Below are 14,264 nucleotides of genomic sequence, written 5' to 3' on the forward strand. Positions count from 1 at the left end.
TAGCTCCAGAGGTGATGGCTCATGGGCTTTGAAGGGAGGAAGGAAACAGAAGCCACGAGAGGAAGTGAAAGAGGAGGTAGGTGTGTGAGAGAGGCAGGTGCCTGGGTGTACACACAGGCCACACTCCACGAACACAGAGCCCACAGCACCCACCCCCATCCTTCCACTGTCTCCTTCAAAGCCCCGCAGTTCCTTTCTTACTCCCATGGCCTGAGTCCCTGTTTCCCTGGGATTTCCCTCGAATCTGGAGGCAGAAGGCCGGCTGTGTTGTCGTTGAAGTGGTTTTCCTGTCACCCCACCTTGTGAGTGGGACTCTCTGAACAGCACTCCTGCACTGTAGACCATCCCCTGTCTCTAGGATGCGTGTCACTCTTGCTATTGTGTGCAAACACCTGCCGGCATCACAGGTTCCACAGGCCTAATCGTGGCCTTCCTTTAGCCATGTTGGCTCCAAGCCGAAGTGATGGGGTGACAGGGTACCCGGGCTTCTGCCCGGGCAGGGGCCAGCTCCACATCCATGCGTGTGCCCTGGGTCAGCCGATGGGATCTTGCCTAGCATGGGCAAGTCCTTGGGTTCACAGCAACACAGAGAGAGAGAGGAGAGAGAGAGAGAGAGAGAGAGAGAGAGAGAGAGAGAGAGAGAGAGAGAGAGAGAGAGAGAGCAAAGGCAATGTCCTTGGTCCCATGGAGAGTGTTCAATATGGCAGGGAAGATTCACATGTGCAGAGGCCTCATGGGCAAGGGCTGAATGAAGCTGGTTCAAGGGTCCATGATGGAAGGGGCTGCCCAAGGGGCTATCTGAGGCTAGATAAGAAGTCTTCACCTCTGATTCGTTTCCCCTCCTGAACATTTCTGTGACAATAGGTGTGGGATCTCCACCCAGCATCAGGGATGGAGCACCTCTGAAAGGAACGACACAGCAGAGTGCCTGGAGTCCACTCAGTTCAACACTCACAGGCAGAGGCTGCTTCCAGCACGAGCCTTCAGATGCCAGCTGTTTTCTCTGGCCTTTAACCTGCCAGCAATAAACCAGGGTTCCCACACTGCTGTCCTGGTTTCCGTTAGTTTGAGCCTTTCGGCAACTCGGGGAAGCACCACAGGATTATCATAGGGATTATTACAAAGTTTGCAGTTGAAGAGGGGCCTGAGGGAGAAATGGGAGAAAGGAAAGAACCTCCATTTCTGATACTTCCCTGAAGGAACCTCCTTTTGTCTAGAAACTTCTTGAACCGGTCTTTAGGGTTTGGGAAGACTTCATTGTGTATGCAAGAGTGCCGAGAGGCTGAGAGAACAGTTAAGCTTCTCTTCAGGTCTCAGTCTCTGTAGCTTCCTCCAGGGTATGAAGTAGGGCCTCTCTGGAGCACAAGTGGCCTTGTGAACTACTGTCAGACAAGGCAAGCTAGGGCCACCGGTCAGGAACCACGGACAAAAGCAAAACTAACAGGGAGTGAGTTCCCTGTCACCAAGAGTGCTGAACCGTCATTATGAGGATCAGTGGGGAGAGTAAACTCAGGGAGTGAGCCCACAGCCTGGCTTCACCCTCCAAGGGTCCTTTGCGCAGACAGCACCCCTGCCCCTCCCCCAGCATCCTAGCAGCTCTTCCAGTAGTGAGAGGCTATTCCCAGACGGTGCAAGTGTACCCTGGGTAAAATCATCCTTGATTAAGAGCGACTGGTTTAGATGACCTTTAAGATTCCAGAGATCCTGTGATGTTTTCATTGTACACAAGGAACCACAAGAATCCCCCATGTTTGAGCCCCCATGCCCTCTGTGATGCTAAGCCTTGGATGAATCATCCCACTTAATGTCCTGGCTGTCTTGGTGACTCTCTGTTCTCAGGACAGACTCCCCAACCCTCAGTCAGGCTTTCTCCAACTCTGACTTACGTTCTAGAGGAAGTGTCCCTCTTGATGCAGGTCCGTGATTCCCTAAAAGGCATGGAGTTTGTGTGCCTCCGTGTGTGCGGTTTCTCCCTGGCCAGCAGACCTCTGGAGAGCCACCTGGATCTTGCTCATTCTGAGTCCCCACACAGCAAGCGCTCCCCACATCCAGCAGTCTGGAAGCTGTCCTGTGTGAGAAGAGAAACAGATACAGCTGTCCAGTGGACATATCCTGGGCAGCCCAGCTCTGCACTTATGATCCCAAGTGCACTCTCCAGAGACAGCCCGCTGGTGATGTGTTCTGCCAGGGTCCTGAGCACAGGTCTCTGACCCAGATGACAGCCCACTGCACAAGTAGGATGTTGCAGGATGTGGACAGAAACTCTGCTCAGGAGGAGGGGATGACTTAAAAAGGCGAGGGGATCCCAGCCTTGTCCACCTAACCCAGACACCTGAGTGGTAGCTTTCTCCCAGCGTAGATGGGGGGATCTTTGGAATGAATGAGAAGGGCAGAAGGTAGATGGCCCAGTTAACTGAGCATTTGGGCTAAGTGCAAGCCACAACCCAGACCTCAGGAAGGCCACAGCTCTGCGAGAGGTTACGTGGGAGCCACAGCCCTGTGAGGGCGCCTGTCCTGGGTTTCTTTTGTAAAACACAAAGATTCAAACTAATTGGTGGTTTCCAAACATTTGTGGGTGTTTTTATTTTGTCTGTAGTGAAAGAACCCTACTTCTTAAAGGAAAATCTCATGCAAGGAGGCAGAGCGTGACCTCACAGTACTGTGGCGCTCCCCACAGCCCCAGCTGGGACTGAGGTCTTCAAGCCACAACTGCCCCCACCTAACTGTGATATGTACCTCCATGTGACACACTGGATGTTGGGCGATTCAGAGGCAGGGGCTGGGGTGAGCACTGTGACTGGGATTCCCTGAACATACTAGGATGGAAAATTCTGGTCAGCCGAGGGCATGTTTATTTCAGTGGGTCTCAGTATAAACAGGAATTCGCAGGACTCGCTATCTCAGAAAGGGTTACAGACCAAGAGCTTGAGCTGATCTGGGCAGGCTCTGCAAATTTTAGAAGGGTTTAAGCAGGGGGTACCTCAGTTACTTATTTTGGGGTTTGTTTTGTTTTTTGATTTGTTATAGGATTTTGTTTGGGGGGTGGTATTTTTCTTTTTTGATTTGTTTTTATTTTGGTTTTTGGTTTTTCGAGACAGAGTTTCTCTGTGTAGCCCTGGCTGTCCTGGAACTCACTCTGTAGACCAGGCTGGCCTCAAACTCACAGAGATCCGCCTGCCTCTGCCTCTGGGATTAAAGGTGTGCACCACCTGGTTGTTTTTGGTTTTTGTTTGTTTGTTTTTTAACATTTATTTATTTATTTGTGCACTTACACATGGAGGTCAGGTGACAGCAGTCTATAGGACCCAGATCGCCAGACTTGGCAGCAAGTGCCTGCTGAGCCATGTCACTGGTCCTAGTTTGTATTTTAGAAAGGTTTCCCTAGCCCGAGCCTGGTGAGGTCGGAGTGTCTCTACAGGGCCCCAATGGTGTGAGGGTGGCCACCTTGAGTTCAGCCCCAGATGTGGGGTGAAGCTGGGATTTGAGTCAGGAGAAGCTGATAAAACCCTTAGGTGATGGCTGAAGGGTCTGGGGCAGGGCAAGATCCTCTGACAGAAGTCAGTATGAGGCCAGCCTTCTTGTGGGCAGGGCTTAAGGGGAGGGCAAGGCAGGGACTTGCTAATGGGACCTTAAAGGAGGTGGTTAGGTCAATGCTCCCCAGATGGTGTCCATGGAATGCAGTCCTGGAAGAGCTGCCGGAGAAGGCATACCACACACGCCTTTCCCACCCAGCTGTCCTGAAAGCTTTGAGAAGCCCCACACACTCAAAAAAACACTTCCTGTTTTGTTTAATCCACTGTTGCCCTAAGATTTTGTATATAAAGTCTTGTTTTTCTCTGAACACTGACAGTGCCCTTGTTGGTAGAGGACAGCCGAACTGTCTTAGGATGATGCTGCTACTGAGGAAAGAGCACTGGGTCTCAGGGGCTGAAAGGTATCCATGAGGACACCCCTCCATGTCCCACGCCATAGACTCCTTGCTCCTAACTCTACTGCTGTCTGTGAGAGGGCCCTGTGCACCCCAGTAGGATTCTGGTGCCTGGTGTGGAATGAATACCTGTAGAAAAGTCTGGAATGAGAACTGTTTCTCCCAGAGAGTCAGTGTGGGATTAAGTCTTCCAGCGCCTATGAGGTGAGCTCAAGGCAGGAAACTTGCAGGCCCTGCTTGCCAGTAAAGGAACAATGTTTTGCACACATTATATATCAAATACTATATACACATGCACACCTACCAGCTGGCCCTGGGCCTAAAACTTGGCTGTTAGTCACCACTTGCCTCAGAGCACTGAAGGCCCCAGTGGAAATGAGAGTGTGTGGCCTCCAGTGTCTCTTCTAAGCTGCCGGCTTCCTGACCTGGTCTCTCATCATCAGTCATCATCTTGCATGACTCACTCACCAGATTAATCCCGTCAGAGACTGGTCAATATTCAGGGATTGGAACTAGAGGGAGTCTGCGGTGTGGGATCAGGCTGTTGGGTGCCAGCAGCCTCAGGGAGCATGGCCTGACCACTATGATGCTGCCGCCCTGTTAAGCCCAATCACCTACCTCAAAGGACAGGAGGTGGGAGGCTTAGCGAGGATGACCCAAACTGTCGAGAGTGACTAGAAGTGTCTCTGCCCAGCGAGGCTGAACTGTACAGGAAGCCCACAAGACCAGCCCTGCCCTGGGTCCAGGACAGTGCAGGAGACTTCCCTGGAAGGCGAGAGAGGAAGCAGCTGGGCCTCCCAAGAGCTCTTACCCAGAGGGATTTAGGAGGCATAAGCCGGTTGACTAGCCTCTCTAGTGTTCCCCTAAGCAACTTTGGCAGCACTGTGGGGGCAGTAGATGGGGAAACAGAGGCTTCTCCTCTTAGGTCAGGTCCTACTCAACTAAGCCAGCCCCTTCTCAGACTCCAGGGCACCCTGGTAGCAGTTGACACCATCTTTTCTGTTTATGGACCTGCTCAGCACTCTTCATCCAGTAGGAATGGATGCTCCTAAGAGCAGGGTCCTGTGTGCAGCCGGCATGTTGGACATAACACAAATTCCATAAGCATGTGCTAAACTAATAAAGGACACAAATAGATTTTTGTGAAGTCTAGAACCCAGCCTACCATCCCCACCCCCAGCCACAGGCCAGGGCTTTTCCCAATTTCTTCCAGGCTGTGACTCCAGGGTGATGGAGAGTATCCACTATCTCCCATACATACCTTTTTCACTGTCCTAAGCAAGGAACAATTACTCCCCAGGCTTCACTTACAAGCCAACCACTCTTGAGCAAGTATTTCCAGACACAGAGGAGGGCTCAACCAACTTTTTCTGCAGAAGGTCAGATACCAGCTATTACAATCCACATGGACTGTTACAGTCTCTATCACTCCCCATCTCTGGTATAGCACAAAAATACAGAGAATATGCAAATTAATGGGCCTGACTATGTTGTAATAAAGCTTTATTTACAAAAACAAAACAAACTAGGCAGGCAGCTGAATGGAACGTTTTGAAACCCAGAATACTCAGCTACATCGAGATGTACTTTATCTGCAACCATAGGATGGCGGGACACAGATGACCAACCTCAGAGTATAGACTGGGTTGGCTTGGAACTCCAAAGGAAAGGAACAACCATGTCATGGAGTGCTACTGTATAGGCAGCATTAGGTGTGTCTTCTGTGTGACATCTCATAAGAGAGTTGTGCAGAGGCCACCATTTTACATTCAGGGAAATGGGAACTCAAAAATAAACAGAAGTCCTGGCCCCCAGAGCCAGTGAGGCACAGGGATGAACCAGGGCAGTCAGGCCTGTGCCGACTCGAGCTAGCCTCACCTTGTGACCACCTGACAGCCAGGGCTCAGAGACTGATGTGTGCTCGCCCAGGTCCCAGGGCCACCTCACTGCTCTGTGTGAAGGCGTGTGTACGCACAAGAGCATGTGTGTGCACAAGCAGACGGGAAGCCAAAGAGCCAAATAGTGACAGTCTGGCCTGGGGATCTGGATCGGGTGTCACTGCGGCGAGGGAGCAGATTAGGAAGAGAGAGATGGGAGGTGGTTGGTTGGTGGGCTGATTTGTTTTGGTGCCAGCCTATTGTTTGAGAGGGATGGCTGTTGACAGGTGTGGGACTGCCCAAGCATTGTGGCGTATGCTTACGAAGCATCACAGCACTGACTTTGACCCATTAGAAGCCAGGATTCCCCACAGTGGTGTGTGCCAGCCAAAAACATCCTGGTGAGGGATGAGAATTCCTGAGTTTGCCTGTTCTTGGCCTCAGGGCCTCCCTCCTTGCTCCAAAGGCCTCAGATCTCCCCAGACAGTCCCTAACTTTCTGGTATCCAGAATCCAAGTAGTACTAGGAAACTCCAAATGCAGAATTAAGGGTTTGACACAGCCAAGCCATGAGCAGAAGAGAGTCCCGTGGGCATGTATAAAATGGTGCTGAAGGGAAAGCTTCCAGAACCTGTTTGCTTCAAATGAACTCTGGGTTCACTTCAGCTTGTTCTGCTGGACGCAAGCCGGCTCTGAGGGTCCTTGAGTCTATCTTTTCTTTCTTTCTCAGCCCACCCACCTCTGCCCCCCAGCAGGTGTTGGAGCGGATTCCTGTGGGTCCCTTGGAGAGTGCCAGGGGCCCCGGACTGCTATGGGGAGAGGGGCACCCGGGTGTATGCATCCTGCCATGTGGGTGGCTGACTTCTTTGCGTCAGGCTGGTCTGGTGGAGACAATGACCTCACCTGCTTGGAAGAGCCCTGGACCGCTGCTGGGATCTGGGATGGGGAGGGGTCCCGAAGCCCAGACAGAAAGGAGCTGGGGGCTGAGAACACCCCTCCCCCGGGTCTGGCCGAAACCCAGCATGGCTGCCTGTGGTCTGGCCCCAAAGCAGGGGACAGACCTCCTCTGTGGCTGGCACCGGCTCAGCAGCCTCTTCCCAGCCACGTTAGGAGAAAGAGAGAAGGGCTGACGTGGGCCTGACCTCATGCCCGGCCCCCTCCACCAGCGTCTGTCTCCCTCTGCCTCGCCTGGCCGTCCCTGCTTCCAGGAAGCTGGACCTCCCGAAACTAGGGCAGGGAGTCAGCAGAGCTTTCTCTGCTGGACCTGGAGACACCCAGTAGTTCCTCTTTTACCACATAGGAAAGCTGGGATTCGCCTTCTGACAGCTTCTATGGCAGTGTGGGTGTTGGAGAATTCCAACATTGACATGCAGGTGCTACCTAGCTGCATGGAGATTTCCTGGGATTCAGGAGCAGCCATTGGCCCCTAGGATTCAAGAAGTGTAGCAGAGCTGCAGCTGCGTGGGCCTGGGCCTCACAGCTCTTCGTGGGCAGAGTCCCTGAGAGTCCCCTCGAAGTGCAGACTGCAAGGGGGCTGACCTTGCCAGCTGGGAGGTGGTGGCCGGCATGCAGCTAGCTCCACAGCTGTCCCCCTGGCAGCCTGAGCAGTCCCCCTAATCTTTCAGGGATTTCAATCAGGACAACCCCAAGTCCGCGACTTCCACACCAAAAAGAACTTCAGGACTCGCCATTGTATTTTAGAAGCCTTAGTAAATATTTTAGTGTAAGTTTAAGCATTAGGGGTAAGGCTCCCAGAAGAGAGACATGCCCGTGTGGGTGTGGACTCCTCAGGGGACAGTAAGCAGTTAAAATGCCTTAGCACTAGCCATGCCCTGCCCTTTCCCTGTAAATGAAACTTCTAGCAGATTCCTAGAAAACTAGGCTTCGTAGCTGGGGAGGAGAATGGCCTTAAGCAGTTGCTGATTGGGCTGCAATTAGTCTCTTCTCCTTCAACCAGATGTCTGAGTGAGGGGACATCACATGCTACCTCCCTCTGCCCCCTACCCCCCCAATCTTCCCTGTCTTTCTGTTTTGAGATAGACAAAGACTCTGACTGGGTTTTTGCTTGTTGTTTGAATTGATTTGGTTTGGTTTGGTTTTAGGAGGATTTGTCACTGACAACTGAACCCCAGGGTTTTACACATGCTGGAAAATTTCTGTCACTGAGCTCTATCTCTCTTTCTACTTTTTGTTTTGAGACAGAGTCTCTCTTAGTTCTCAGGTGGGCATTGAATTCCCTCTGTAGTCCAGACATGTCCTGCACTTGGTGATCCTCCTGCCTCAGCCTCCAGAATAGGGTTACAGGCTCATGTCCCTAGAGCCAGCAAGATTCTTTTTTTTTTTTTTTTGTTTTTTTGTTTTTTTGAGACAGGGTTTCCCTGTGACTTTGGAGGCTGTCCTGGTACTCGCTTGGTAGACCAGGTTGGTCTCGAACTCACAGTGATCCGCCTGCCTCTGCCTCCCGAGTGCTGGGATTAAAGGCGTGCGCCACCAACGCCCGGCGAGCCAGCAAGATTCTATACTTCCGAACTCTCCCTAGTGTGGACAGTGCTGGCTGGCTGGTGTGTTCCTCGTTTTGTATGGCAGGGCATGTCTGGGTACCTAGCCCAGGCCTCGGATAGTTACAGTGTTATTGCCATGACCTAGACAATGAGTCGACACACATGCTCTGTGTGCCGCAAGTGCTCAGTGAAAGACAGGTCCTGTGAAACTTGATCCTGTGAAGGGAAAGTTAGGCAAATTTCACAGCCCTGGAAAGGCACACAAAGAAGCAAACCCTGATCCAGAAGAACCCAACTTGCAGAATTGGAGAACACTTCCCAAACAGGTAGCCTCTGGGAGAATGGCCTTGTAGAGTCAGAATCTTGCACATAGCAAAAGACAGCAAAGGGAAGAGCCAAAGCAAAGACAGGCGTCAGCGGTGGCGGGTGTGAGGCTGGGCAGACTCGGAAGCCTCTGCTGTGGCTGATGGGAGCTGGCAAACCCGGGAGGTTAGCTGTGAGATGGAAATGCCAGGCAGCCAGCAGGTTGTTAAACAGGGTCCTTCTGTCCAGAGGCCCTGTCCACACACACCAAGTCAGCCTTGAGGTGGGGACTAGATTGTGACTGAAGAAACGGGCCTTATTCCGTTGGCATCTTGTGCAGAAACTTTAAAACTTTTGAAGTGAGATGACTTGAGCAGACTGAAAACCTTGAGGCAAGGAGTGCGAAGCTGTTGCAACAACGCAAGAGGGACTTACGGGACTGCAGGGATCGGTGGTGGGGAGACCTCAGGCCACACAGTCTACCCTAAACAGCCTTGATACAGGGAGCAGAGATGGTGTGGGAAAGACCTGGGTTTGCTGGTGGTTAATCCACTTTCTGTTGCTGTAACAAAATGCCTGAGACAACTTGAAAAGAGCGGTCCCTTGAGTCACAGATTTGGACATCCGAGTCTATGTTTGGCGACCTGCTGTCTGTGGTGGGCAGTGGTTGGAAGGGGCTGAGTTCCCACAGTCCCTATAATGGCATGCTCCCAGTGACCCAAGGCCTGCCACTAGGCCCATCTTTTTTTTTTTTCTTAAAGATTTATCTTATTTTCTTAAAAATTTATCTTATTCATCACAGCACGAGTGTGAGGAAAGCGCTCAGACGCATAAAAGAAGATGAATCTCTGTTGTTGGCGCTGTTGGTGTTGTTTTGTTTTTCGAGACAGGGTTTCTCTGTATTGTTTTGGAGGCTGGTCTCGAACTCACAGAGATCCGCCTGCCTCTGCCTTCCTAGTGCTGGGATTAAAGGTGAGTGTCACCACCGCCTGACCCCACTTCTTCTAAGATGCCACCACTTCCTGGCAACCGGGCCTTTGGAGAACACTCGTCTGAAGCATAACAGTGTCTCAGGGCTGTCCTTACAGACTACCATAAACTAGGTGGCTTCAGTCACCCAAACTCTCTTCCCCTACTCTCTGAGAACTGTCAGTCTGAAAGTAAGGTGTTGTCAGGGACAACTGCGAGGTCTCCAGGGAAGGCCCTTGCTGGCTCCTCCTAGCCTCCAGTGGCCCCATGTAGCCCTTGGCTTGCCACAGATGGCCAAGTCTGCCTCCCACGGCCGTCTCCCCTGCCTTGCCTTTACATGTCTCTTATGAAGACGTTTGTCCTTAGAATTCAGGCTGATATCTCATGCCTGCATGAGATCTGCAAAGATTTCTTCCCCAAAGTTGGGGTCACAGGCACTGGGGCATTAGCACCAGGCCTAACTTTGGGCAGGATAGGGCAAGAATTCAACGGCAGTCCTAAGGGGACCAGGATGGGCGGAGCAGACAAAAGGGGACTCAGGATTCTGACCCTGGTGGGCTATCCGCACCTGGCCCCTGCCTGTGACACGTTTTCCCCATGAAGATAGAAGATCACCCTTTCTGGGGGACCTGGGAGGGTTCCAGCTGGCCTGCTAGGCTCAGAGGCCTGGGGCCTGGGAAGGGGGGCTGAGAGAGCCGCTGACAGGTAAAGCCCTTCTGGGCTTTGATTCATTGACCGTCTGGGCAGGAGCTGGCCAGGCTGCTAAGAATGACAAAAATGCCTCTTGCATATTTTCCCCTCAGCCAGTGGTTTCGCTCAGTGTCAGTACAGTAGAGAGAGCCTGTCTGCTCTGCCTGCTGAACCCGGCTTGGTCCCCATCTGTGGTCCGTCTGCGGCTCTCCCTCTCTCTTCACATATCCCTGCCCCCGGTCCCCGAGACTGGATGGAGTGGGCAGGGCTGGACCACGTCCTCATAATTGAAATATTTGGCGCTTGGAGTAAGGCCAGACTTCCCCAAGTCAAAGGGACAGATTCAAACTAGTCCTCTGTGACTGCAGAAGGAAGCCCCAGAAGCTGCCAGGATGCCCAAGTCAGCGGCCAGAACATTTCCATCAGGGTCCCAGAGGACCCAACAGCCTTGGAATAAGGTGAGGGCAGACACTCAAGGCCACAAGCCCTTCCCAGTCTTCCTTGCTGTTGCCTCCTTGACCTCCCTCAGAACACCCTTGCCTCTAGCCGACCTCTGCCCCTCAGAATCTTCTGGACGAGGCCCCTGCTGCCTGTTCCATGGACTTGCTATAGAGCCGTAAAGAGAGGGTTTTGAAGATCTAGAGAGAAGGCAAAGTGATTGCTGTGCAAGAATGAGGACCAGGGTTGGGATCCCCAGAAGCCATGGAAAGCTGGGGCCCAGCAACAATGCTGGGAAGGCAGAGGCAGGAGGATTTCAGGACTTGCTGGCTGGCCCAGTACAGCCCAACTGTGAGCTTTCAGTGAGAGACCCTACCTCAAAAATTAAGATGGAGAGGAGCAATGGAGGAAGCCTTTACTGTGGCGCTCTGCCTTGGAACGCACGCAAACGCATGCACACACACACACACCACACAACTCACACATAGAGATAAACAAAAAGGGCTGATACTGGGCTGTGGTGGCACACACTTTTAATCCCAGTACTCGGGAGGCAGAGGCAGGCGGATCTCTGTGAGTTCAAGACCAGCCTGGTCTATAGAGTAAATTCCAGGACAACCAGCACTGTTACACAGAAAAAAACACTGTTTGAAAAATGACAGAGAGAGAGAGAGAGAAGGAGAGAGAGAGAGAGAGAGACAGAGAGAGAAGTGGGGCATGATGGTGTCTGCCTGTGTTCTCAGGAGGCTGAAGCAGGAGGGTCCTGAGTTTGAGGCTAGCCAGGGGCTCACAATGAGACTCTGCCTGGCTCCTTGGTCCCCTGAGGGCAGATGGAAGCCTCCCCCTTAGAGGACAACGTTCCTGCTACCTGCCTGTCATCCTGTCATCCTGTGCCCTTGTAGAGTCCCCATCAGGTCGCACTGGGCCTCAGCATTTGCACAGATTTCGGTAGAAACCACCCTCCCAGGGGTACAGGCATTGCTGAAAGTAGGGCCCACTTCCACAGTCCAGGGTTTCTAGGGAAAGTTCGCTTCAGAGTCTAGTCCCAGCCCCAGGTTCTGCTTAGCTCAGGTCTCCTCTTTCTAGCTGTGAGACTCACGTAACAGAATAACGTTCCCTTTTTCCTTTTGCTGCCAGGGACCTTTGAAGTCCAGCCGCAGTCATTGTGTGGCTCCTTGCACTCTGGACCCCCACCCCCACCCCTGGCCCTACCTTGGTCCTACTCCTCTCATTCAGTTTGTATCTTTTCTGTCATCTGATTCTCTATGTTATCAGTTTTGTTTTCTTAATGTGCTTTCTATTGTGAACTGCTGGTAGCTGTTATTAAGAACAATGAGGACTATAATCCGGATATAAACACCCTGTGACTCCATTATGCCATTCATATTTGTTGCAGAAAACAGGGCGGTTTGGTGCAATAAATGAATTCTCCTGCTGCGTTATCTTCAAAACTGGGGTTTTAACTCGGGAAATTCTCTTTTTTCTTCTACGTTAGCACTTGAGCCCCTTAGGTAAAGAGTCTGGTACAAAGAGGCCCTTATCAGTTCTGACTCCGTTTGCTATGACCAGGTGCAGATGATGACCAGAAACAGAAGACCAAAAGATGAGCTCTTTGTAAACTGCAGAGCCCATGAGCCTGTGAAATACCTGTCAACAGCCATCCTCGAAGAAGATCCGGGCCTTGTGCTCTTGAATTCCTGGTGGGGTTCCCATAGGCACAGTCCCTGGTCCCACAGCTCTACTATGTACCTGAGAGCGAGAGGCCTTTGTGACCTGGGTCCTATGGATGTGAATCTCAGTTGCCATCAGGGAAGCAATTGTTGGGAGGCTCATCCACTGTCTCCAATTTGTCCGCAGCAGCCTGGCCCTGGCTTTGGACTCCGAGCTGGCAAAACTGTCCCTTCTATGCCCCTCAGGGAGCTGTGAGACTCTCACTGCAAAGCAGACAGCTGGGGTGTGACATTCACCCAGCTTTGTGCCCCTCCATCCATGGCAGGACGGCTAGACTTGGAGAGATATGGAATTCACATGACTCCCTCTGGTGCTGCAGCTAGGTAGAGAGGACAGTTCTCCCGGCTGCCTGCTCTGCAGCTTCACAGATGTGGAGCTAGATGGTCAATGAGAGCGAGAGCCCCAGTCAGCCTCTCCCAGACCAGTAGGCCTGCCACACCTGCCTCCTCCTACCTCACAGTTGTTTGTCACTGTCCTCTCGAGAATGACCCAATAGCCAATTAATACTCCATTGTTCTATCAGGCCAAGGCCCTCTGGGGGGGGGGACGACACGACACGCAGGTGGTCAGTTCAATCCAGGAACCAAAGGCCTGGGTGAGAAAACCAGCCCCAGAGGCCACCTTGGGTCCACACCCTTGCAGCTCCTACCTGTGCTTTCCCTGACCACAGACAAGGGTTAAGGATGGACAAGCGGCTGCTCGGGTGGGGCAGTGCACATCTGTGCGCAGAGGAAACAGCTGCAGCTCCCGCCAGGGCACCATCCAGAGGCTTCTCTGTAGCTGATGGACAGGCCTGGGCCTCTGTGCTCCAGCTGGCACAGGGAGCTCAGGAGAGCAGGTTAGGGTGGCCTTCCTTTCCCCACGGACGCCCTGGGGTCTGGCTGGTTTCTGATGCTGCAGTCTGTCCTTGCTGGGGGGAGATGAGATTCCATGTTTCTAATCAGCTCCCAGTGACGTGCAGGCCAAGCAGTTCTGGGGAAGTGGGAGGCAGTGGGTCCTATCCTGGCACAGAGGAGAAAATGGGTCGCTGGCTGAAGATCTCTGATGGCTCTGGGGTCCCCTGACCCTGACTCCTAAGATTTTCTAAGAAGGCATCTTCCCAGAAGGGTCAGCCCTTGCCTCTTCCAGCCTGAGCTTCCAGGGGACAACCATCACACACATTTGTGTACCCTCCAAAATGAACCTCCCAGGGAAGCCCCGGTCAAACACCAGACCAAAGGCCAGAGGTATTTAGGGGCCCCACCAGACACATCTGTATGTGGCTACCCAGTTTGAACCCTATTGTTCCCCCAAGGAATATAAGAAAGGTCGCTGATGAGAAGACATCTTCCAGTGGGAGGGAATGGGGTGACAGCAGGGCTCCTGAGGAGCCACTTGTACCCCAAAAAGCCTAGCTAGAGCCCAGTGTCTCATGCGATTCTGTAGGAGCTGGCTCCTTCCCGCAGGTCTTTTGAGCCCATACCCATATGTCATTATGGGCCCTTCCTGGGTGACAAAGCCCCAAACAGCTGGCATCTCCAAGTCCCTGAAACTCCAAGCAAAGGGAAGAACATGAGGCTTGAAGCCAAACAGGCTCACACCCACTGGTCTGGGGACTAGCTGCACCTCTCAATGGGAGGGTGACCTCAACATTTCAAATTACTCTGGGCATGTAGTTCCATCTCTCTGGGCTTCAGTTTCCTCCTCAGCTAAATGGAAACAGACCAGCTAGGCTGTTGTGAGTGTTTAGGTCGTGGTGAAATGACACAGAAACACCCATGGAAGTAATCTGTCCTCTTTCTTGGTAGCATCTCATATTCTGGACACCACTCACCTTCTTATTCCTGGG

Source organism: Mesocricetus auratus, unplaced genomic scaffold (genome assembly GCF_017639785.1).
Source record: "Mesocricetus auratus isolate SY011 unplaced genomic scaffold, BCM_Maur_2.0 Super-Scaffold_100006, whole genome shotgun sequence".
In the NCBI taxonomy this organism is placed as follows: Eukaryota; Metazoa; Chordata; class Mammalia; order Rodentia; family Cricetidae; genus Mesocricetus; species Mesocricetus auratus.